Genomic DNA, 27,169 nt, shown 5'->3' with positions numbered 1-27,169 from the left:
AATTCTACACCGAGTAAGATGGTGTCATCCAAAGATGGGCATTATGCCAGTCCAATCTTTATTGAAGTCTCAAGTGTTGCTTTTTGGTTGGCTTGATGTTTTTCTAGAAGCAAAGTACTTCAGGTTGATTTAATCTCCCACCAGATGGCTGTCAGAAACTGAAGAGTCTGCTCCAAATATCTTCAGCTGGAAAGACAATAGCTTTTCCTTTTCCTCCTTTCCTTGAGCTCTAGGGGCCTGGAAGTTCTAGAAAAGACCACAGAATACCATTCTGCAGACTACAGTGCAGTTGTGGACTTGCAGAAAAGCACCTGGCAGCTGTGAGAGTAGATATTAAAAAAGAATTAAAAAAGGCTAGCGCTTTTGTTCTTTTCTACAACTTTCATCATTAGAATTCTATACTGTAGTTTCATCATGTAAACATTTTAATATGTGGTTATCAGTCTGGATTCTCCAGACTTTTTGGTCTGCCTTGTTTTAGCTTATCGCTTGCAAAAGGGAAAAATCCAGCTAAGAGGGAGAGCCTTGGCATGCTTATCTCACTGAGTGTTTTTATAGCTCTATTGGGCTTACGCTCTTTGTGTTGTTTGAATAATAGCATCAGGATGGCTGAGTTTGTGCCCCCATTTCTGCCTTTCTCCACTCAGAACCTAATGAATGATATTAAGCTCACAGAGGAGGGCAGATCTGAGGACCCAAAGGCAGCGAGTTCACCAGCTTAGGGGACTCTAATTGTTGCAGTTCAAAATGCTATCGTATATCTTGTTACCGCTAATTTGAAGTGGTGGATTTGCTACTGGCCAGTAACAGAATGCTCTGGGTATTGAATAACAGCTTCTTATCTCCAGATTCACAGATGGATTTGTGGATGTCCCATTTCTGATGGTTAGTGTTGAATAGGAAGTTTTGTAAATGATTCTTGGCAGGAGTACTCATTACATTTCTATTGAGATTTATCTCCACAGCTGAGTTTTCCTTTGCTTTTTTTCCCCACACCATATAATTAAATGGGTGACCATCCTATGCAGAAGGAAATGCTTCTATTAAAGATGAAAAGAACTGAGAGTGAAGCCAGCTACACAGCATTAGGTTTTAAGCCAGCTTCACTTCAGTTTTCAGTAGAAATGAAAAAAAAAAAACAAAAAAAACCACAAAACAACAACCTGACATATTCCTGGTCTGTGATATTTTCATAAAAGGCATGCTGATAAATATATTGAGTTCTTACATCAACCTTTTGGACTGGAAACGTTCTTTAAAAGGCAAAAATGGTTTCAGTTTCTAACATTATGTAATGAAAGTGTATCTCTTGCTCTGCTGACAGCAGTAAATAGTTCCTGTTGTGCTCTTTATTGCCATTTTAATGGCAGAACTCCCAAAGCTGACAAGATGCTGCATTTTACTTTACAAGAAACTATTCTGAGAGATTACATTGATTGAAGAGCCCTGCTTGACAAGCTTATTATAATGCATATGTGAATCCATACCCTCTTTGGACAACGTAAGTATTTGGAAGTAAGCAAACCAGCCTGTATGTCATTTAAGTGATGTTTCAAACCATAGCTGATGCATCCATATTTTTTTGGCTGAGAAGAAATGTTTTACCATGGAAATTTTTACTTGGGAGAATGCTTTCTAAATCCTGGAGGAGTCACTGTGGGCATTCCTGGTTTCAGCGGAAGAGGGGGAACTTCTCAGGCTGTTTTGGAGCCCTGAGTTTTTGAATGTGTTGCAGTGTTTTGTTTTTTTTGTGGGTTTTTTTTTTCTTTTCTTTTCTTTTTAAATTTGTGGAGAATTTTCAAAGCAAGGAAAGCCATTGTGCTACTTTTCCTGTGACACTTGCAGCTGTGCAACTCCTCACTGTCTCACAGCCTTCCACAGTGGGGGAGAAAATAAGTTTGACGTTAGGTTCTCTGCAAAGTGTTGCTTACCAACGGTGGTATGCTTTCTATGATCTTATTACTTATTTCTATGTGAATCTTTTTGATAGCCACTGTTATGCTTATTCAAAGGTTAAGTACATTGCCCACAGAAATGAACTACTGTATTTAAAAGTAGAACATTAGCTTTATTTTTTAGTATTTATTATCCGTGATGAACATGCTGCTTCATAGGCGAAATATTTACTTTGTGCTCATCAGAAAACTCAGCTGTGTGTCATGTGTAATTTGCCAATAGGTGGCATGAGTGCATTGCTAAGGTTTGCAGGTGTAAGCTGCAAATAAACGCTTATATTTCAGTCTGAAAATGCTCCAGAAAGCACAGTCTCTCACGTTAGCATTCACCAGTTCATGTGTAGTGAGGACTGGCTGAAACCTGCAACGCAAATGCTGCATATTGTTGATCATGAAGTATTTTTATAGAGCAGAGTAAATATGTCAGACTGAATGAAAAATAAATGACCTGAAGTCATTCAAGAGGTTGAGGCCTCACAACTACACTGCAGTACGACAGCTTACAAAAAGTAATAATAACAATAATGTATTGCCATTTTTCTTATCTAATCTTCTTATCAACTAATAAACATACATTAATGTATGGCTACTCTTGCAGGGTCCGGCAGTCAAAGCAGTTCACTGCCCCCATCTACCACAGCTGTCAGTGCAATGCTGACCCGAAGCAGCCACTTTCACTTTGGCACACCCAATGATTGGTTAGGAGCATAGAACTAAGAAAACATTTACAACTAACATAAGCAGAATGAAACACCTGCTTTTCCTTTTTCCTTTAATGTTTGTTTCTTTTTTTCCCCAAAATTTTCAAGTCTTTACAGGCTGTGATTTATCCTGAGTGACTAACTTTCTAAATATGAATTATAAGTTGAAGTACAGTTCTGAGGCTGCACAAATTCTCATTTGAAATTCTTCACCCTCTATTATGCAAGCGGTCAATTAGATGATTATAGCTATCTGTCTGCCTTTGAAGCCTACAAATTGATTTGTGGTGTAAGAATGTGGACAAAGTGTTTGGGAAGTGCCCACATAATGATTTTGATCCTTGCCCAGATGCTCCATCTCCTCACAGACCAGGTAATTATCTTTCATTGTTGATTCCAAATGTGTGATTGGCAAAGGGATACTCTGAGTTGAAAGAGGTGTGAGTATCTCGTAGCCACCTCATGCTTGTCATAATTACAAGCTAGCAACATCCACTCCTCTAAACACATAGAATATCCTACTTGGAATATCAGATAGGATTTAGCTTTTCCCAGTAGTTTCTTAGACGGTATCATAGTGGATGGGCATTTAGGCACTATTTAAGATTTTCTTTTTAATAACTTGTTTTTTTTTTTGTAGGCAGCAGAGTCTGGAGTTCTACTGCTTTGCATGAGAACCTTCTTATCCATTCTCTGTACTCAGAGTCAAGTCCACCAGTTACTTGCAGGCTGCCACAGAGTGGGAGGACTTGGCTTGGGTGAGGCTGCTTAAAGCTAAGGTGCAGATCTGTGTTAATTGTGCCACTCACAAGCTGGATTTTTGTGTTCTTAATTGCATTTGCTTGGGCCTTTAATGATGGCCACTACACTGCAGAGGAAAGATGTTGCTTAGATGTTTCCATTCCCTTCCCTCCCCTTGTCTCCTTAGCTTAATAGTCAATATATTTTTGACAGCTTATGTGAGTTTGAGCTGGGAGGTGTATTTCATATACACTAATTCCTAGTCTTTGCTTTTGTTCTGCATTATTTTTTGGCCCCACTAATCACAAGGCAATGACCCACTGCTTACATTCTCACCTCTCTCTTTGGTCTCTGAAAAGAGAATCAGACGCTGCTTTAAACACAGGTGGTAACAGCTCTGTGGGTGCTTCTCATCCAAGCATCTCTAATATCAGAGTAGACGAAACAGAAAGCAATGCCAGGAAGGGATTTAGAAGCATTTCCTTAATACAGACAAGATTACAGTCTACATGTGATAGAAATAATAGCTCTACAAAAAAATATAAAAATGATTTGCCATCATTTGTCTCAGAGGGATGCTGATTTCTGAAGTGCTGACTTTGACTTTTTCTATTTTTGATTGGTTTAAAATGAGGATCTCGAGAGGTGGTCTTGAACAGGAAATGTTCATGAAGTTTTTAGACAAAAGAAATCATTAAAAATGTAATAAAAAAGAATTGCTGGAAATCATTACTTTGAGTGTATTGTCTGTATTTGGTTTTAAGACTCACAGCCTTTGCTCTCTTACCCCTAAAAGTCTAAGTGGTAAGGGGCAAGATAGCAAAGAATTTGGTAATTCTTCTAAGCACTGTTTTCCCTCATTTACCATTCAGAATGAACATAGATGAGACACAGGGTGGTTCAATTTTGACATTAATTGTTCACTTTCTGTCCTTGGAGACTGTTTCTGGCTGTGCTTTATTTCCTTTTTCATAAGTTGATTTTAGCTGTAAGACACGTGTTTTCCGCAGGTAGGAGACTCAAATTGAGAGCTCTATAATCCATAGAATCCATATTTTCTTCCTCGACAAAGGAGCCAATGTGACTTGAGCTTAAAAAGCGTTAGTTAAATTGTATGCTGACAGCTCTATAATGCTAACATCTGTTTATGTGGAGCCAAAATTTAATATATTCATTGTATGGAGGACTATTCAGATTGGTGGCAAAAATATATTCAGTTTCCTCAGTTAAATAAAATTCTTTGTTCTTTGTAGGTGCCGTGCTTTAATCTGGCAGGATCTCAGCACCACACAGCTGTTGGCTCACCTCCTGCCTCCTGTGGGACCAGGGAGGACTTAGCAGAAAAATGCAAGAACTCACGGGCTGAGGAAAGGGCCCTTCGATAACTGAATTATCTTCTACCTTCAGAATTGAGACCAGAATTGAGTGCTATGCTGAGGATTCTATTTGGCTTTATGTGATATCTAAGACATAGAAAGAAATCGAGGACCTTCTGGTTCCCATCTAGTGAGCACTAAGACTGGAGATCTGGGCATAATGACAAACTGCTGCTTTGGAGGATGTCAGTAATCACGCTTAAATTTTTTCGAGCCTTTCTATCAGCTATTTTTTTAATGTGAAATTCACTTTACTTTGTGCCATAGGGAATAGCAGCCGGTGTATAAAATATTCCTTTTCCTACAGATACTGAAGTTTTGTGCTGATATAGTTCACTGGCCCTCTCGCAGTTGGCTTACTTTAGTTGTGTGTAGGCTTGTCTGTAAAACACAGCCAGGTCACTGCCTGTTGCATCAGTGACTTCAGCAGCTGATTTGTGTGTGTTGGTACCACCAGAATCCCTGGCCTTTGGGCCAGACCCATTCATTTAGTGGAAAAACACCGACATGAGCCCTATACTGCATGTTTGGCCAGTAAATATTCAAGGCAATAGTAAGATGTATCCAGAAAAATCTATGGTGAGAAAACTGGATGCCCAAAGTACTCTCTGACAGTTGTGTTCATTAGAAGGACGATGCTCGGATGGGGAGCAGCTCCCTGCAGCCAAGCAGAGGCATAACATGACCTGGTGCTTGAAAACAAAGGAAAGCAGGGGTTTTATTTGTCTCAGCTAAACCTCCTGCTGCAAATTTATAGGCTTTTTAACTCGCTGTGCTACTTGTCAGTCTCCGAACAGATGCACAGCCTTCAGGCTCTCGGTGCTTGCCAGCAACTGGCATCCTGCTGGGAGCGGTGGGAGGACTTGCAGTGCGAAGGAGGGCAACCTAATAATAGCACAGGAAAACACTGAAACCAGTGCTTGCACAGAGCGGTAAAGAAGTGTAACCTGTAGTTTGGTTTTTTGTTTTTTTTTCCTTTCCAGCCAGCAGAAGAATGCCTGGTGAAAACCCATGGGCCACTGACTTGAGCACAGCTTGGCAGCAGGATGCTGAGAGCCTTGGCCAGGATAACCAGATGTTTGAATTCCACCAATGCTGAAAGGAACCATGGATATGTAAAAATAAACTTCTCTAAGCAGACATGCGTCTCAGGCTGTTCAAAATTTACAGGATCTCATTTGCTTTTTGAGTGAAAACAATATGGAAAAAGTATAGGGAGCATGCACTGTTATTTTTTTGACTGTTGTAACTATGTTTTGTGGTTCTTTACCTTACAGGTTCCTAGAGGTTAGGTTCAACTCAGCTGACCTCTCATATGGCACATGTGATTTGAATCAGTGAATGAGGTGAGGCTAATGGATATGTTTCTTTCAAACTGAGGGAGAAAATGTCCTGTCTAATGTGAACAAGAGGGAAGATGGGAATTAAAAAATATAAGCTGGGGAAGAATAACATTCAGATAATGTCCAAAAATCCCTCCTGTACTTAATAGTTCTCCAAAAGAGTCACCTTTCTATGGAGATACTCAGAAAAGAATTCTCAAAGTTAATTTGAGACTTTTTAGGAGCTACGATCAGGAGGTGATTAAAATTGATAGGGAAAATGGCCTAAAAAGTTTACAGAGTGAAAAAGTATGTGATGATGACCCCATTGTTACTCACATGCGCATCTTCCTCTCTGGGGGTGAGGTCTTCTGAGGGTCTCCACCAGCACCCTGCTGCTGCTCTCACAAAGAAAACTGGTACTTAAAGTGCTGCTAACAATATTATTGCAGCTTCCTCTTTGTGCAGGGAATAGGGTTTGATTAAAAATATCAATACACTTGCGAGGGGAATAAAAACGATACTCACTTCGGTATTTTCAAGGCCAATTAATTTTTTAATTAACAGAAGTATGCTTGAAAATGTAAAACACTCATTTCTGGAAATTGGTCTGTTTCCAGTTATTGCTGGATTTTTCTGGTAGGCTGTATTTTTTAAAGTAGAAAATGAAATTTTCATGCAGGAAGATAAATTGTTTAACTTCCATGGAAGTCTTTAATTCTTTTGTCTTCGGATTTTGTTGTATTTTATTGTGTTTATATGTGCACGATACCTACTGTTATGATTAAAAGAGTATAATAAATTTGCAGCGCGTTTTCATTATAGTTTTCAGTGCTTGCTTCAAATTAACTTATAGTTTCCATCCATTTCTTAAGCATTTCTCCTATTCTCCTATTTCTCTCATTTCCAGTGTCGTGTTTACTGAATCATCTTTATGGCGCTGCCATTAAAGATTCATTGTGGTTTACACTGTACATAGAGTTATTCAGGAGTTCATAACTCAGTCTGTTTAATTTCAATCATGCTGAAACTTGGCATATAAATTGTCACTTTGAGTGCAAATTGTGGGGTTTTTTTTCTTCCTTGTTTTATTTTCTTATTTTGTTTCTAGTGTCTTCAATTGATTAAGCCTCTTAAAACTGCAGGGATGGAGAAACTCCAAAAGTGTCAAATCTAATAAGTCTGCAGATGACAAGAATCCTCAACCCTGACAAAAGTTTTTAAACTCCAAACAATTGAACTCAAAACCACAATCTGTGCCCCAGCTGGGACGTTGCCTGTCTGCAGAAATGCCCCTTTTGTTTTCCTGTCTGTGCTCCAGAAGCGTGCAGGAATGTGTCTGAAGGCAGTGGCTCCCATGTCCCTGATGGGTTGGATCCCAGCCCTGCTTGGAGGAGGACATGTCTGCAGGAATATGCCTATGGAGAAAAGCTTCGCGATGATAATGAGAAGATGGTTTTTCTTTTGAAGGCAAGATCTGCTTTCAGTCTCACTTTCTAGGAAGATGAGCTTTATCTTGATGTTTTAGAAGGGTATTTAATTATTAGGCTATCCACAGACTGGGATGTTCCTTACGTATCTATTCTTGTGGCTGCGCACTGTATGTGGAAGTTGATGAGGTCAGGAGGAGATAGGCAAGCAAAGAGCCTGATGTGATGACCTCATGGTGAGAAGTACAGCATGCAGCTGCTTGGAAACACCAAGGGCCTTCCAGCTGCCTGCAGTATGCTATTGCTTTTTATTTTATCTTTATAACAACTTAATATGTGTGGATAACCTAGATTTAAAGTGATTGCCAAACTGTTACCTGTGCAGTCAGGAACCTTGACAAACTTCCTTTAAGCTCACCATACAAAAATGTTCCCAGCTCAAAGAAGAGTGTTGCATATCTCCGCCTGCCAAACATCCTTGGCAAGCCTTCCTTTGAACAATTCTGATTTGCTTCCATTTAATTAAGGAACACTTCCCTGCTCTGTGATTATTGTCCTTGCCTGAAGTTGCTCCCATTATAGAGATGAATAAGTATTTCTCATCGTTAGTTTCTACCTGCTTGGTAATTTGTTACACCGTCGGGGACCTATAACTTGTCGTTGCCTTTTCGTCCCTACTAAGACTGCTTCATCTTGATTTTCTGTTCTTATCTTCCACATGACTTTTGTTTTGTCCTTTCCACTTAAAAGTTCTTAGAACTGCTATTCTTTCACGGATATCTCTTCCATCATTTTTCTTTGTCAGGAATATATTTCCTGTGTTTAGGTAGGAGGTCTCTCCTCATTCTTATACATTTTTCAGGAGCTGTTTGTGCCACACAAATGAGTGAAACGAGGAGCATGAATTATCACAGACTTTCTCTAAGTGCAGGAAATAAATCTTATTCTCCCACTTTGTGAATTTTGTATCCGTTTTGCATCCATGTTGCTTTCCTTTGAATGCTTTCAGGGAACTTTAGATTGAAAGGTAAGTGGTGATTTTTTAAGTGAATATATCCAGTGTGAGTGGGCTCCTTTTTTTTGGATGAAAATGTACCAAAATCAGCGCTTGATTTCCATGACTCTTTACCAGGAATGGGAATATTTCTTTAGGAATAGCAAAGAGCATAGGGGACTTCTGCATTGGCTGCCCTGTGCTTCCCTTTTGTAAACTGTCAGTAACTGATTGCTGCGTTCGATAGATAAATAATTCACAAAGAAAACAGCAGGTTTTGATCGTCTCCAAATCGATGCCTTTCTGGCTTTCAGCGTACTGATTAACACAAAATAATTGCTATTGCACATGCCATACACTTCTATGAATTTCAGAAGCACTGGACTAATTGTTATCCACAGGATGATCCACATCAGCCACCTTTTTGGTCACCAGTGCTATAAATTACTTGCATACCACATAGCTCTGTCTCCACGTACGATTATGAGGGTTATGTATCCTGAGTATGCCTCTCCAATTGCACTACTTCATCCAAAGCAAACTGTTAGCATGGCATTCCCAGCTGCTCTCAGTATGTTGCCATAAATGATATATGAGGATGACATTCTCTGCTTTTGAGAGCGATGCCACTTGAGTACTGCTGAGCTTGTTTCCGTGTCACTTTGAAAACTATGGAGGTATTACAGAATTGGTGAAATGGTTGAAACACAAATAAAACTTAAAAGCAAATTATTCCCAGCAGCTGTTTCTGTTCACACTGGATTTGAGTGTTTGAATGTGGATACTCTGGTATTTCAGTTGTATGTACTCTGTGCATGCTAAACAAAATATAATTCATTTTAAGTGTGAATGTTACTTCAGGAAGGACAAAAGTAAAAAATTGTTTGAATGAATGTGTTGGGTCCTGTGAGCCATTCTATGCCGGAGACGAGCAAAAAGAGTAGGTTCTTGGATGTGTAGAGCTTCATTGAGACAAAAAGCAGTCGTGTTACATGACTGGCTGTGTTTTTTAAAGTCTTGGTCGTTCTGCAGTAATGCAAAAAACTAATGGGAAAGTATAGTTGTGAATCACATGAAATCAGAAAAAAAATTTGTCTGAGCATCCTTAAGTATTCTTATGAAACTGAAATTTGATTTGAAACCTCTGAGCTCTCTTCTCATCGCAGAGTTAAGGAGAACACTGGGTTTGCAAGCCTGTATCTTGGAAAATTAGACATTTCCATTTTCGGTTAGAGTTTTCCATTTTGAGCATGGCTCCTTTGGGGAATGGGCTACTTGATAAGAACATATACTACCAGGTTGCAGTGCTACCATGGCACTTTGAAGTATAATTTATATTTTTTGAGTAGAAATGTCCCTGGAAGAGAGAGACTAGTGGTTCCTTTGTCTCTGGATACAGCAGTTTTTTTAGTGCAAAAAATTTCTGTTCACTCAGACACTAAGGAAACATTGTTTTACAGGGAAATAGTGATTATGCAAAGTAATATTCCCTGTTGTTTTCACTGAGGCAAAAAGATTAACATTAGGAGAAAAAAAAAAAAAGAGAGTGGACCGTAAGAGGAGAATAATAAAATTATTATTTTCACAATTTATTTGAAGAAATTGCTTTTTAAAATATTTTAATTTTTTTTTCTCTGTGAGAGATTAGTCTGATCTCCTCTGAGTTCTAGCAGGTTGTTATCAGTGAGAAAACCATGGGTGCAATTGCAGGAGTCCCAGAGCCCCTTCAGGAAAGTAATTTTAAAATGAATCTGCCCATCATCCACATTGTGCTGTGGTTAACCGCTGTGGGGGGTTCTTGGAGTGTGAGCTGGTTTCTTTTTGGCCAGAACTAAACAGAAAGATATGCTCTGGAGAACACTGCTTTTAAGCACAGAATTACCTTGTGGGTGTTTACTGGCCTGCTGAAGAGAATGAGCATTTTTGCTGTTCATAAACTAAACTGAACTCTTGGTGTTTTGAATTAAAAAACAATAGATTTATTATTGAGCATCTTGTAAAAAGAATGAGGTGACATAGTTGGTATCGAAAAATGAGATGTGAAGATCTGGTGGTTTGTTCACTGCTCTGTCACTATGATCGTCCTGCATTTCTTCGTTGCCCTATGAAACCTATTTTGCCTTGAAATACCACATTTTTTATGTCTAAAATCATATTTCTGGTAGTGATGCTCATGGGTTTCCAGGCAGCAGGAATGTAATGTTCTCTTGAAGGCTGAAATGTATTTTGGTCATATTTAAGTCTTTGCAAGAGAAGCTTTTGTATAGCTTAAAACTTAAAGGTGTTATGGTCAGAGTTGTTAAAATCTTTACAGTATATGGATAAGGTCCTGTGCCTCTTATTAATGTCTCCTAAAGAGAATAAAAATTAGAACTCACTGTTCTGAGTCTAATGATTACTCTGGTTGACAAAAGTGATGGTATTGTTTCAACTACAAAATTGCAAAATATGAACCAAATCAATATATATTTTGTAATATAAAATTAGGTAAGGGATCTTGAGCATAGTGTTTTCATATAATTTACTACTTTGGTTTTGTGGTTGTTAGAATGCCTTATTTTTGTTGTTCCTAATTTTAACCCCAAGTTTAATTGCTTAATCCTCACTTTACTAATTATTTTGTGTATAGTCTATTCACACTTCAAATGTTACTGTGAGCTTCTTGATACTATGCAGAATTTAAACATTTTCCCAGGTGACTTCATGAAAAAATGGGGTCTGAAATGAATCTGTGGCAAGAGAACTAAACTTTTTAGATGCTGTTGATGTTATTCCTCAGTATTTTTGTTGCAAAGCCACAACTAAAACTCCACGCTTTCACGTGCTCTGCTAGGAGAATTTCCTTTCATCTGAATTTTGTGGTATCATTTCAGTCTAAATATTTAATAATTATTTCCATATTATTTCAGTTCACTTCTTATGAACTATCAGGTTACTTCATTTTCCTTCTTTGAAAATCAAGCACCAAACTATTGTTTATACGAAAGCTATGCTAAACGAAGAGTAGAGAGAAGAGTGGAGAGTTGAATACCCCATTAATCTGTGGTTGTCTTTAAATGTAGCACTTCACCTGAAATCAGTACAATGACATCTGCTGACTTTTACCCGGCATAAATCTCAGCATAATGAGAACTGGAGTTTGCTTTCATGCTGCTTTTAATCAGAGCTCAAGTCTGCTTTTTTTCTTAGCTAGTCCCTGCTAGGGATGGATTAGTAGATCAAAAATGTGGGATTTTTATTTTTTATTACAGGTTACTGGAATGATAATCCATTGCATACCTAATAGAGACCTCCAAACTGAGTGATTCCTGCATCACTTTTACATCTTGCAAAGGAAATGGAACCTTACAGTGACATCTAATCAGAATTTAAAGATTTCACAGTGACGCAAGTCTATAGCATCCTTCACTATTACTTATCCTCAGTATCAAAAATTTAAACTTTAGCACACTTTGATCAAGAAACAGGTTTTGTTCTATGAGTTATCCCTTGAGTTTTTTGTTAGATTTGACCAATCCACGGTCAGTAATCTGGAACGTGAACTTGTGCTGTATTTTATAACGAAATAAGGTGCAAGTTATTTCTCCTTTTATTACAGTCAGATTTTTAAACCTCCACAATAAACTTTTGCAGGGAAGAGAAAAGAGCTAGAAGAGCTATTCAATAGTGCATCTTTGTGTCAATCCATTGCTCCTTACATGAAAAAGAGTTAAATCCTCTGCCACGATTGATTGATTTTCCTGATTCCTAGAACCAACCAGAGCTTTGCAGACTCTTCTCAGTGAATAATTCACATCCGATGAGTGAAAAACCCAACGAAGCTAAACCAAAATGTGCAAATATCTGTCTTAAGACTCATCTTTTGGGTACGACTATTATAAAGCCATTTGGAAAAAGAAGCTCATACATACAAATCAATGTTGCCATGCAACAAGTGCTAAAGAAAGAACTGCAAGTTTAAGCCTTAATTAATTTTCCATAGCAGCTGGGAATGTTCTGGAATAAGGAAATTCAGGAGAACTGATGTTAATTAAACTCCATTTCCTACAAATCTACGTGCTAGTAGTTGATTGATAAAACTCAACTGATACTTTTCACAATCATAACTTTTTATGTGTGTGCTCTCCCATGGAACTTCCTTAACACCCAATAAGATGTGATTGCAGACTATAAGCTGAACACTTGTACTATCTATTGCACAACTGCTTCTTTCCTCTAAATTTCTAGGAGTATAGTCATCTCTAAGATCTTCATCACATCTACTCGATATCTTGTCATGACACTGGTGGCCTGATGCCATGTGAAATTACTGGGCTCTTCCATATGGTTGAAACTTAAACCCACACTTAGTGCTCATGTTGGTAAGAGAACATAACTGGATGCAGATTTCTAAATGCTGATGTCACATCAGCAAATCTGTTGGTGACATTTGCTATTTAGGTGACAGAATCGTTTGTTTCTGGGTGTTATGAGAACTAATCTGCTGGGCTGTGATTGGTTGGAGAGAAATTGATATTGTAGCAAAGAGATTTTGAAAGATGCAAATTAACATTGTCCCTTCATCTTTTTGTGATTCAATTGCCAATAGATAATGCTTGATGTATCCATTGGGCAGAAGATAAACAAAACAAAGTTTGTTGGTAGAAGTCTGAAATACTGTGGTAAGTGATCATAAAAGCATGTAAGTATAAACATGAATACCTTTCATTCAGCTCTGCATTCCAAGCTTCTTCAAATCCTACAGTTGGAGCTGGATCGCACGTAACCAGGATGGTGGTCTTGTTTCAGCCAGGAAATGGGTGCACTGTACGTATTGGATTATTGGATGGCATTCAGTAGGAAATTTAGTAGGAAATATTGCAATTAGATCACACCTTCCTGTGTCATGTTATTTTATTCATTGGAGAAATTAATCCTTGCCTCACAGAATACAAATCACTGAGAAGAGGTAAGTTCTCTCTGAGATGCTGAAATGATTGTTAATTTTTGAGTGCTTCTCAAATGATCCATGGAATAGATGAGCAGAAAGGTTAGCGAAGTTATGCTCTATGACTGATGCAAAGGGCAGGTTTCTAGTCTAGCAGGTGCTGAAGCAAGTGGAAACATCCCATTTCAGGAGCTGACACAATTATGGATTAGGCAGGATTAGAGAACGTTCTGTTGATTTCTCTTTCCTGCCCCACTGCAATTGCTTTTGCCAATTGTTTTAAAAACTCACTGGTTTCAAGTGACTGGTGGAAGTGTCTCTGAATTCAGATAGCAGTGGATAGAGCCTCGCTGAGTCAATGTCACTTTTGGCTTACAATACAACTTTAAGCCCTGGAAATAGAGTTTGTATTTTTGCAGGGATTTTTGTTTGTTGTTGCCAAACATGACTCTTACTTGCTGCAAAAGGGTGGAAACTGTGCTTCCTTATCTTACACTACAGGAAACAATACTAGCCCTGATAGCACACCCACTGGCAGTGCTATCTTTTTCTGTATCAAATTTTGTCCATCATATTTAGAGTAAAAAATAGAGTGCTTGCTGCTTTGTTGACTGTAACTTGAGAGGAAATTTGAACAATAATCACCCAGGGTAGTATTCACCTGGATATGATTCAAAGCATAAACTTCAGAGATTAATAGATAACATAAAATTACAGATCAATGTGGCAAAGGATCATTCTAATGTACCTGTAATCATTTTCCCATTCAGTGGTTATGCTCTCTCCCTTGTATATTGGTAGGGCTGCTTATCTCGTGGCACCGTGGCAACTCTGAATGCTTTATCACCTCCGTTAAAAGTGGAGTCAATTGCAACTCTAGATTAAAATAGTGAGCGTAGTTCAGGGAGTAAAAAAGATATGCTGCTATGTGTTTTCTGAAATTGCTAGCAAGGCCTAGCTGATGAGTCGTAACTCAAATCTTAATGAAATTAATAGAGTGGCTTTGGAATAGATCCCATCTTGAGGTGGAGGAGGATGCAAACTCTTGTAATACTGAGAACTCAAATCAGTAAGAAAAGGGGACTATACCATGGGTATTTACGTGAGACAGGTTGAAATACAAGGCTGCAGGTAGATAGAAAATAATTACAAGAAACCACAGTAGACAGAGGGTGCACTTTTTTCCCATTTGTGGAGACAGAAAAGACCTGAGCGCAGCTCTCCTGGTTCAGGTTTATTTTGCTGCTTTCTTGCTAACCTCTATGCTGGCTTGCTAAGTTAGCAACAGGAGCTGAAGTCAGTGCTGTTGGGTGATATGCACAAAGCCCACAGGCATTTCCTCATGGCATGGACATGACTTAAAATCAAGAATAATAAGAAGGACGCTGCACCAAATACATCAGAGGAAGATATGTGTCAGAGGACACGTGAATTCTTTAAATCTCAGTTAAAAAATGTTGCCCTAAATTGTTTGTTTGTTCTGATGTTTCCATTTTCTAATTTCAATTGGTTGTAAAAGCAAGTTTCTCCCCTTCACGGCGAAGATTTAGAAATTACAAACTACATATGCCTTTTCCAGAATGAGATTATGAATAGAATTAACCGTTATTAAAAATACTTACGTAAATCTAGAAAATAGCTATTTCCTATATCATTTTTATTTTTCAGACCTGGCAGTATTTGGTGGCCTGAGCAATTGCCATTGTATTTTATAGATATACATTTAGTATCTTTTTTTTTTTTTTTTTTTTTTTTTTTTTTTTCTGTTGCCTGTTAAATGACTCTTCTTTTCTTTCTGAAAATAATGCAGATCAATTTTTGGCATTCGGTGTTGATCTGCATTTCAGTATTGTGGGTATTTTGGTGGAGCCTGGAAAAAACTAGGATCATGTATGGTGCAGAGAGGTGAGTTGGCAGAACCTCAAGGTAATTAGGCAGCAATGGAGATATCAGTTTTTCTTTCTAAGATGTTGTCTGGTATGGATCTGAGAAAGAAGGCTGTTATCTTTGCAATTTATCCAAGAAGATTTGGTGAACTAATTATTACTGGACAGCCATTGGCTGCTTCTCATCCCGTAGCAGGTGCTACAACAATAAGGCTAAATGGGCTTCACAGTTTGGATTCCTTCTGGGCTAAGTTTTGCTCTCTCAAAATTCAGAAGGGGTTCTACCACTAAAGTGGAAGGAGGGCTGCATCAGTGCAAGATGTGGACTACTTTTAATTGTTCTACGTGTTGCACCCACTGAGTGGAACTTTGGAGGACGATTAGGAATCGAGTTTCTTCTTGTGGGAGACAAAGAGATATTATGCAATTCTCAGAACCAAATTTTAGAATTCTGGCTTCTTAATGTCACATGTATTACAACACTCAATTACTAGTTTTGCTCTTGTATTGTATCATCCATTTTGCTTTTGTTATACTAAAAATTAATACACATCACTCCAGGATTTCATTGTAATTATTTTCTATCTACCTGCAGCCTAATTTCACTCCTTTGTCTTATCTGGTTGCTAGTGTTTTAGACATCTAATGCCATTGGATTGCAGGATCTCACTTTTATTACCTTTTTTAAGATAAATTCTGACTTGTAAATGTACAGATAAAATAGAGCACGTCTTACAAGACAAAGAGTTTTGAGACTATAGAGTTACTCTAGTTGGACTGTCTTGTTGGCAAGTCTTGACATTTTGATTTGATGTGTGGAAGTAGAATGGGTTTTTAATACAGTTAGGATCTTATCCATTAGATTTCTTTGCAGTCAAAGTCTCACTTCAGTTTGTTATGACATTTGAAATCTTCTGAGTCAGACTGCATTTTCAGAAATTTTCTGCTCCATGACTCTTCTGATGGAGGAAAAAAGTTGGCTTTTGCCATGCTATTTTATGGCAATACGTGCACAGATCCTTTCTGAACTTTGATTTGAGTCTGTTTTACAAAGGAAGAGGCCTTGCACCAACATTTTCCCCTACCAATACTTTCAATTTCATCTGAAAGTTCAAGAAAATATATTTGGGGGAACTGAGTTCCTGAGGATTTTAAAACAGTTTTAAGATCATTAAGGCATCGCATTAACATTCTTGTTAAAAAAAAAAAGCACTGTAATGCTTTAGCTCAGTGTGTTAGGAACATCTGATCTTTGTGCAGTGCTTCCTCGTAGGGACTAAGCAAAAGAATGGGTGAAAATTGGAGGGTGTTCAGATTTATATGATGTGTGCACAGCTCTAGATTGAGTTGGGACTACAGTTGGGGTCAAAGCAATGGCTCCACAACTTTCCCTTTTCTGAGGTCAGAGTTGCTGGGATGGCAGCTGAGTGGCAAAGCCCATTGACCATGATCTGTATGTATATACGAGAATGCATGGGTCCTTTGTTTACGTCTGTGAGCTAGGACCTGGGCCCAAACGTGTCTTTTGTCAATGCTACATGGCATTAAATGATGAGTTAATTTAGGGAAATCCTGTGGCCGGTGCTGTACTGGAGGTCAGGTTTTCTGACAAGTCATTGTTTTTGCTCAATAATCTGTAATGGATGATGTCTTCTAGAGTACCAACATGAATAGAGTACAAACCATGAATAACCCTAATACAAAAATTCTCTTCATTTTTCCCCAATGCGACTTAATTTCTTAAATTTGTAGAATCTGTGAATAGTATATCAAAGAGACTGCAAAGTCTGTTGCACATGACTGAGCTACTGCTCTTCTTGTATTTCCCATAAAATTACTAAACTATACCCAAGAGTTGCATTTAATGTTATGATTTCCTTCCTCCCTGAGAAGATTTTATGATATGTAGCTTAATAGAAAAACATTGTCGAGATAGGCTTTTTTTTTTCCCTCGGATGTTTTAGGACTGAAGCTTCTGTCCCAAAGGAAGGGATTTATAAAGCCCAATAATCTCACTTCATTCCAATGTTTAATTAATTTTTATTTCAGTTGCTCAATTTTGGGAACGTAAAGTGTTTTGTAGGAAGAAATGGAAAATAGGAGCATTGTGAATTCTGCTTAAAAAAAAAATAGAAAGTCATGAAAACGGGCCTCGAAGGAGAGCACTGCCTCCATTCAGAACCAAATCTTTTTGTTCAAGTTCTCCTTGCTCGTGGTTTGGTTTCTTGTTTGCTTGTTGGTTTTATTTTTCTCTGATAAATGTGTGGAGTCTACATTCTTTTCAGGACTTCTGGACCTCATAGAGCAAGCTGCAGCAAAGTCAGTGTGCTTTGGCTGCAGCTGGCTGGAACCTGAATTTTGTTATTAGTGAAAGACATTATCCACTGCTTTTGCCAAACCAGAGAAGCAGAGGGTGAAATAAAAGCAGCAGAAAAATACTTCTTACATATAAACGCTGTTCTGAGTCGTCTGTATAGAAAGGCCAGAAGAGAGAAAGTATTATGTTGTCTTCCTCCCACACCCCAGCTGTTAACCTTTCAGTCCCTTAATGTCTACTGACTGTGCAAGCGATCGGCAGGATACTGTAGGATGCAGTGTTAATTGCAGTCTTAGCACAGAAAAAGCCATTCACCTCACTAAGGGAAAATAGAGTTTGTTCCTGATCGTGCAGCTTTATATGTGAACACGTGTCTCAGATTACAAACTCAGAGACAAAAATAAAAAGCAGATGCTCTTTTGCTGATGTCTCCTTTTAATCTTTTGGAGATGCGGTTACATTTAGTGCACGTTGTGAAGATAATGGAATTTTCCATGTTGAACATATATAATCAAAACAGAAAATCCCTAGATAAAATTGAATTTTAAGGAATGACAGAAAGACAACCCTTTGTTTCTGTCTTCTTGTAGCTGTGCTGCTTTATGATCTGAGAACCTACAAAGCCCTATAGCAAAGCCCTCACAGCTGATGGGGTTTGATACCAACTTTAACAGGACTAATGATGGACAGCTAAGGTACTGTGGCTGTTCTGTGCCATTTTTCTTATTGAGTCCACTAGGGAATACCAGGTGGGCTTATCACCTTTGTAGAGTCATGCTTACGTTTATTGTAGGGAAAACAAACGCTTCCTGGCAGTATCCAGGTTTCCTAACCAGAACTGCAAATTTCTTTCTCTGGTAGGAAAGATGAAGCAGTTCTTTATGCTTTGTGCAGGGCTTCGCTGACATTTTCTGATATTTCTTGTTTCATTTCTGGCTCTACCTTTGTCTCTTGATTACAGCCTCCTTTTCTGTGGGAAAGCTTTAAGCCACAATTTGAAATGATTAATGCATTCAGAGTAGAATGGTATATTTCACTGAATACCCTGAAACTTCAACTCGGAAATATTATTCTTGAGGCAATAATTGCAAGAACTGGAGTGGTGTGAAGGAGAACAAAGCAGGTTACCCAGGTAGGAATTTGACTTTCCCTGGGAAAAAACATGAAATAAAATCTATCCCGACACCTGTGAATCCTCCCTGTACAACTTCTTGTTCTCCATTGGGAGAGCGTTTTAAGTACGATCCCTGGAATCGATGAGCACTGTCAGTGCATGTACAGCATCACTGCTGTGAGCAAGGAATTGTACAAATGGGCTGACGTAACGTTGGTATGGGAATATAGAAATTGTCATTAAGGGCTGTGGTAAATGGTTTGTGAGTTACAGCACAACAGAAGTCGCATTTGGCAGAATTATGAACTATGGATGAGCGTATACAGGTGGGACCCAGCAATCCATCAGTAAGACATGTTTCCTAATCCCTAATGCCAGGAGGCCTGGCATTATGCAGCTAATAAAAGGAGAGACAAGGGTATGCGAGTGCACGCCTCGCAGAGGGTACTATGCATGTATACAATTAATGACGCTGGTGAATTATGGAGCAATGACAAACAACACCACTATCACAAAGGAGACCGGAGGGTTCATTCTGGGCAGATAAAATAAATTATGTACTCATACACGACTCCTTAGATCTTCTTAGCCAATGGCCTCAGGCAATTAAATGAGCCAGAAATTGAGCTCTCCACAAGCATTTAAATAGCAACTGTTCACATGCATGCACAAGCAATTATGTCGTATTGAAATAAGAAAAGAAAATTGAATATAAACTCTGTTGGATAGGGAATAAAATGGAATTACTCTTTCTTAGTTGGTCAGGAACTTTGGTAAGCACAATTCCAGGGCTCAGCTGAAAAACTAACTTTGAAAAAAGAATAAAAACACCTGAGAGCTGTATATTTAAATGCGTTGAGGAATAATATAAGTTCTGGCTTGCAGACATGCAAAAATATTTTTGTTATTTTTGCTCATTTTGTTATTTTATTTTCTCTTGCAGAGTTTCCATCTGCAGTCCTGTTGATTCCTGGGATGATCAAAGACAAAGTGTTCATATGTGCATCTACACTATATATATATATATATATATGAATATATCTCTACGTCTATAGAGGTTCATAAATATACAGTGCATATCTTTGGGAAATCCTTTGAAATGATAATCTTTCACACAGATGTAAGGTAGTATAATGGGTTCTATAACAAATTGCATGATAAAATATGAATGCAGTGCCTATATCAAATATTGCTCATTTCAAAAAATTAAATGTTTATCTAATTACCAGTAAGACACCCTATGATCTTAAGCAGACCCATACCTTAACAAACCTAGAATTACTGTGGTTTCTGTGTGCATTGAATGCGTGGATGACATAATTGGACATAACCGGATGAATTACTTAATAATTTCAGTAGTAGAAAACATCAAGGTACATACTTGACTGAGGCCACTTCTAGGTGCAAAGGTTGGCTCCTTAACTAATTTGAAGAGCTGAGACAACTTCAATGATATCTTGCCAATGTTCTTTTAATTTCTTATGTGGTTTTGATGAAATAAAGACTTCCAAAAGATCCCTGTAAACTTGATATTGAAAAATATTAGAAATACTTTTATAAGCCTTTTTTTTCTCTCCAGTCTACTTTTTCTAATTTCTTAATTTTTGCTGTAGGCCCATTGGCTAGCATGCATGGAAACAAATTTCATTTAGTAGGAAGAAATTTGGAGAATTAGAGTAGTTTATGAAGTTAGGCGGGTTCAGAAAGTTTAACATGTTCAGAGACTACAAATCCAAAGGGCAGATTTCTGATGATGGTCACGTTCTGTATGGGAACTGCTGAGTCAGGGCCTGAACCTCTGATTAACCACCTGAGGCGAGCCAGCCCTGGGAGCACAGGTGAAAGCAATTCACCTGTGCTGCAGGAAGGGGTGGAGCCTGGCTCCACCTCTCCTAGACCCATTTAAGAGCTGACTGCCAGTGGGGAAGGTTCTCTCTCTCTCTTCGGAAGATCCACTCCATTGGAGTTTCCTGAGCGAGCCCACGACACGGGTGAGCATCCTATTGATTCTCTCTGTCTCGCTGTGCCTAACTCTCTTGCTTATTTCATTATTATAACATCTTAATATTATTAAATTATATAATATTCCTTTATATAATTTTCATTGATTATACATGTTCCTACTACTTCCTGGGCCTGGACTCTCAAATACTTTGAGAGTTTTGGGTTTTTGCTGCGAAAGAAGTCATTGCATGCTGGGTAGAGCAAAGTCTCGAGGAAGTATTTCCATGGTGAAATCTAAGTGAATGTAGAAACATGCAGGGAATGCCAAAGAGTTACATACTGAGCACAACATTAGAAGTTTGCTTAAAATTCACTGTTTTGTAGTTGCTTCCTTTATTCTCATTGGGATTTTTGTTCATAATCATGCTGACAGTACCGAGGTACCCTAGTGAATTCAATTACACAACGTGCAGGAGTAGTGTGTGCTGTTCACATTAACTCAATCTATAAATGACAGTTTGTTATTTTGAGTTGGTGTTGCAGGTGTTCCAACCAAAGGCACATGCATGCATTGTTCTTTCCTTCGGAGTTTACTTTTGGATCTTGTTTTGATGGTTTTCCCTTCATCTGAAATAAGATTATCAACACGAAGTACATTTATGCTTGTTATGAATAAAAGAGAGAGATTAAAGCTTTTCATCTACCTGTTTATTAAAGCGGTACATAAAGATTTGAAATGTTAAAAGCAAAATATCTTCAGGACTTTTAAACTTGTTAAGAAAAAAGGTATTTATAAATTGAGCCACTTTTAGACTTTGAACTGACACATAAAATGGCAGATTGTTGTTCTGTTTCAAATTTCTCTATTTAGCCACAGTGAAACCTCTGTCTGTAATGCTATTGACTTTTTTGCATCATCACCAAATCACTGCAGTTAGAGCTGTGCTGACACGTCTGTTCACTAGCCTCTTATTTTCCGGAAATTTTAATCCAGTGGTGGCATTTTTAATAGCGTGCAATTAAGAGTTAATCAGCAGTATTCTGTGTGAGGAGTGCTGACATTCAGAAATGTAAGCAAATATATGGTGTCTGTTGCTCTGTTAACATGTGAGCTTCTTTGGTGGGAATAGCAGCTTTGACTTGCCAACTACAAAATTAATTATTACATTTAATATGTATTTCAAAATATGCAAAATGGCAGAAAACGTTCTGATTTTCAGAGCTAGTGTGTTCCAAGAATTTGTTGGATACAAGTTGGCATGGGGGTGCTTAAACTTCAGTGGTTTTACTTGTTGAGGTTCATTTCATCAGGACAGTCATCAGATGCTCTTTGTTGCTTGTGGTTCCCTCCCCATACGTGTACTCTGACACCATGACATGATATTGTTAAGATGAAACCTAGAGCAAGACTTGCTGCCAGTATGTTTCCATTCAGTGACCTGAAAACAATTTAAAACAGCAGTGCCTGCCATTACACAATTCAGTATGCTGTGTTCCTGGGGAGGAACATTGCATCCTCCGAGTCCAGCACTATAAAAACGAGCTCACAAGCACACACATGATAGTATAGAGAATCCTCCTGCATGTCATCCCTTTTATTTTCCTGCCACAAAAATAAAGGACAAGACTTAAATCCAACTGAACTGCAATGTAAAAGCTGAGCAACTGTCGTTTTCTCTTTGGCTGTCTTCCCTGTAGAGTTTCTAAGACATGAAGCAAACCAAAGGCCACCGTGCGGGAAGCATACGGAGTCTGAGGGCTCCCTTTATACCTACTTCAGTTACCGAAGTTGAAAAACACCCTAATTCCATTCAATTACCTTCACTGCAGTGCTATTTTTGAACTACCATACATATGCATGGTTTGCTGTTTTGTGTGACCCTGCAAAGTTCAGCAGAGCTCCAGGAACCATTATGAAAGGAGAGAAATGATTCTACATGGCAAGCAGTGTTACTTTTTAATTAGTTTTTTGGTTTCAGCAGCTTTCTTTTTTTCTTGCTATTCCTCATTCTCTCATTTTTCTCACTGAGGAGGAGAACTTCTTTGTCTTGTTACGATCAAAGGGGAGAGGAGGATGTCTGATAAAACCAGGATTTTCACAGTGTGACAAAATTAGAGAGGTGAGGAAGAAAAAAAGTGACTTGAAAAAATGTTTTTATTTTAAGGAATAGAGTTTATTTCAAGAACACATTGGTATGCATTTGGATTAAGAAGTTGAGTGCTCTGAAATCACACTGTTATGCTTTTGAGCCATAGGGGTTTGCGCTTCTTCTTTCACAGCCATCTATTTACATTGTTTTCCTCTTTCTTCTTCAACTGCAGCATTTGTCAGAGTAGTTACTTCAGTTTCCATTGTTTTTGCTCTGAATCCATGGGCATAAAGCAGAGAGAAAAATCAGGGAAATGGTCAAGTAGAAATGGCAAATCTTATCCTTGAGAGCAGGAAGTATTAATGAGACATGGAAGTGGTTTTTCTCCTCTACCAATGAAAGATTCATTTCAGTGGGAAGGAGGCAAAGATTTACACCACCTGCCTTGGAAGCTGGGATTTGCTACGTTTAATTCTAGAATGGGAGCACCTGACATAGATTTTCCCCAGATTACAGTTTACAGAGCTGAGCTCAACAGCTGATGCTGATTGTGGCAATAAAAAAGGGTGAAGTGAATCCCCACTGCTTTCTTGCAGTGCAAAGAGATGCTGGGTCACTTCAGAACTGCAGCTGAATTTAGGTATGTAGTATGTAAGAACTATTTTCCTACTTATTCACAAATGATTTGCTTTGTATTCCTTTACTTAAGAGGCCAAAGATAATGGATGTGGGTTTTCTTTTTTTTTGTGATCTTTTTATGAAGATTAAAGAATTCCTTTTTTTATACAGAAAGCAACATCTGGGATTTCATATCTTCCTAACCGTCTTTTATCAAAAATACTGAAGAATGCGCTTTGTTGTTGGTTTTCCCCTTGTGTACTACAGAGCTTCCAACTGCTTAAGTCTCTTGGGGAACCAGCAGTATTTGCATGCAAAGATAATTCAGCTATTCAGTTCAGCCGTTTATGAACTACACGTTTTCTGCACGTTTTGTGATAAGTTTTATTTGGTGGCAGCATACATCTTTTCAATGCCTGATATATGTGGAGCATTGGGATGTTGTTTATACTTACGCTTAAGATTTTATTGTGAAATCCATACGTTGGTTCTTAAACACGTAATGCAATTTGCTGTGTGTGCTGTGCAGTGTCTGCATTACTGAATTAGGCTTACATTTAAACTGGTAATGTGAAAAGCTGCTCCAGAGGCAACTTAATATATATATTTATATATATTAAATTCGTATTATTATGAAGTAAGAAGGATTTATTAATAAGTTGTGGAACCATAATCTCCTGGAATTAATGATGTGAGAATCTAATGAGGAAGAAGTTCTTGTACGTTGCTTCAGATTGCAACGAAGTGTTATGCTTTTAGCTGAGGTGTTAAGGGCCACTTGCTTAGCCTAGTGAAGCAGGTATGTAATTAAACGTGCCACTTGTTAACGTGCTGCAGTTACCACTTCTTGCCACGGGGGGATCGGAGAGGGGGACGTGATGTGGTAGACTGAGAGTCTGCTGGAGTTTAACTGAACTGGGGAGGGAGGGGGCTGTGGGCCCTTAGTGCTGCTTCTGTGGATCACCGCTCTGTAAGCTGATAGTGATGCAAATGTCAAACTGTTAAGAAAAATAATGGCAAATGCTGTTTTTCATGATTTATCAAAAGAATGTAGCATTGCTACTGATGCCATTTAGCTCTAGCTCAAGTTTGTTTTCTACTTCTTGAAGGTAATTCTGAAATTTAGAGATGCTCTTTGTTTTCTGGGAAGGTATATAAACAATTTGTGTTAATTCTTTATGCTTAAAAATATAGCTGCTTTTTTTCCCCAGAGGTTTTCCTTTTAGAAGGAAATAAATTTTATTTTGTTTGGATGTTTTTCAAAAGGCTTCTTTAAAATCAGTTTGCAAAAAATTCTTTTGGGATGACCAGTAGTTCTTAAAAAGATGGTGTGTGTATGTGTGTATATATATATATTTTGCAGTGCGATGGAAAATCATCACACTCCAATCCTAAACTGATCAAAGTATTATGATAGCTGGAAAATGTGATCAGCAGACAAAACAAAGCCTGTTTAGCAAACAACTGCCCTCCAAATGTGTAAAAATAAAAATCCTGTTGGTATTAAGCAAATGTAGGCTGCAGTTTAAACAACTTTTCTATTTTGTAGGCATTGATGCTATGAATGTACGTCTCTTTTTAGTGGAGGAAAAAGTGACTCTTCCACTTTAGTGGTAAGAAACAATAGATAAACATACTGAAGATGGCTTTATCTTAGAGAAGAATGTGCTTTTGGAAACATATTGCTCGTGTAGGTGTAAAGAGAAGAGGAAAACCTGTTAAGTGTTCAATAAGCTCAAAATGCTGTCTGCCTGATAAGCTGCAGCAATTTGATATGTATATTAATTAAATACATTTTGTTAGGTCCTTCATGCTTCAAAAATACTTAAAGTACCACATATTTCTAGTTTCAGTCATCTAATTGCCTCTGCATTTTTTTCTTCTAGAGAAGTCTTCATTAAAGGCAACTGATTTTGCAGTTGATACCTTATGATTTGTTATAATGCAAGTAACATTTAGCACATCTTGTAGACTGCCTGAAGAATTCCCATCAGTTTCCTAGCAAATGTCATCTCACTCCTGAATTGAGTGAAACACTGTCTTCCTTTTGCTTTCCTGCAATTTGTCATGCTTCATACTTGGCTAGAGCTGCCAATTTTCATTGTCCTCACTGACAACGGCTGTCAGTGTGCCATTTATGTCTTCAAAACTCTTGATGGCAGCATCCCCTAAGTTACAGGATTGAAATGCAACCTGAGCAACTCCGAGGTTTAGATCTGTGTGACTTCTTGCTATATTATGATCAGAAACAACACCACAGCATCTCTTGATTTCTCCATAAAGGAGGAACACATCTGGATGTAACGAAGTGGTCAGCAGGTCCAATAAAGCCATCAATATCTCCTGACTGCTTTGAAGAACTTGTGTTGACAGTGATGGGATTAAAATAATTCAGAGGAGCGTACGTGTAATGAATCTCATTGCTGTGAAAAGGCAGGGTGAAGCCAGCTATAGGCAATTTTCTTCTTTTGTTCCATGCAGAGCTGAGTAGATGCTTCCTTTTGTTCTTTCTCATTTATTGCAAACTCATGACTGCTTTTGAATTTTTAAATGTAAGCACTAGGGCTGAGTAAGATAGAAAGAGTGGAAAATTCCCACTTCTGGGAACAAGGCAGGAGATAATTTTTTATCTGTCAGGTAGGGTTACAAAGAGTCAGATAAGTCACTACCACCTTTCTGGTATGAGGTTAGATGGACTAACGCCGGGGAAGGCTTTGGCTTCCCAAAACTATTTCAAACAGAATTTGATTTTGATGTAGTTCAGAAGATCAATGAGTCTGGTCGTTAATTTTATCTGAAATAAATAAACTGGTAATCAGTAGGAGTCCAGTCCAAGTGTGTTTCAAGTAGTAGTGTTGTTATTGCTTACAGTCACTTTATGGATTTAGTGGTTTAATTTATAATTCTAAATACGAGGAATGAGTTCAGAAGCCATCAAAAATGATGTGTGTTTGCTTTTAACATTAAAGTATTTCTAAATACTGTGATACTTCATATTCCAAGTAAGAAAACGGAGGCACAAGATATCTACTGAATGGAAAAGAGCACTACACTGAAGATGACTTCCAAATAACAATCATTTCTAGTATTTTAAGAACAACTGCTTTTCTCAGTCTTAACTTGAATGTTCACCTTCAAGGAGGATGACGTCATGATTCAAGTCACAGCGGATGTTTTGGGTGTGCTGTAACTCATGCTGAAGCAGCTTAAAACATTTGCATACAGCATTTCTTCATCCATAGGTGCTTTGGGTCTTCTCTAGGAAAGACTAGCTCTTGGTGGCTTTTAAAATAGTCATTCATAGCCGATGTTCTTTTAAATTGCATTTCCTTGAGTGCTTTAAAGGGAAGAGAGGATTGGTGTGTATTAACATGGATTACAGGGCTCATGACTCTAGACATTCCAGTCTTCCATAGTTAATTCTGATTACTTGTTAGATGCTTAGTGCAGAAGGAATTTATTATGTACAACCATTTTGATGGTCATATTAGCGATATTAAAAAACTACAGTGACTCCACTCTGAATCAGCAGGACTCCCATCAGTTAGATGGGGTCTCTGGAGATAAGAGCCCTGCAGCTATTAGCTTAGCCTGCTATTGAGTTTGCTGCAGGGCAGTGTCTCAGCAATGCTTTTCCTGGATGAAGAGTTTATAGCGCTGTTGGGCTCAAGTTGCTTTGGGCTGCAGGTGCAATTCCACCCTTAGGCAACTGAGTTTGTTGTTCAACTTTTCTGCTGAAATGTATTTGGAGGGC

The 27,169-nt window shown here is 38.2% G+C and overlaps 1 long non-coding RNA gene across 1 annotated transcript; it reads left to right on the top strand.

Annotated features, from left to right (window-relative positions):
• Nucleotides 1-1,256: 1,256 nt before the first annotated feature.
• On the top strand, nt 1,257-6,560 carry LOC149916656 (uncharacterized). The gene is made up of 4 exons (XR_016469484.1): nt 1,257-1,501; nt 3,297-3,435; nt 4,651-4,958; nt 5,757-6,560. It is a non-coding gene; the product is annotated as an uncharacterized LOC149916656 (long non-coding RNA).
• The last annotated feature ends 20,609 nt before the right edge of the window (nt 6,561-27,169 follow it).

This window comes from Phasianus colchicus, chromosome 10 (assembly GCF_987193195.1).
Source record: "Phasianus colchicus chromosome 10, bPhaCol1.hap1.1, whole genome shotgun sequence".
Lineage (NCBI taxonomy): Eukaryota > Metazoa > Chordata > Aves > Galliformes > Phasianidae > Phasianus > Phasianus colchicus.
The sequence above is the reverse complement of the archived record's forward strand: the minus strand, read 5'-3'. Positions and strand labels throughout refer to the sequence as shown.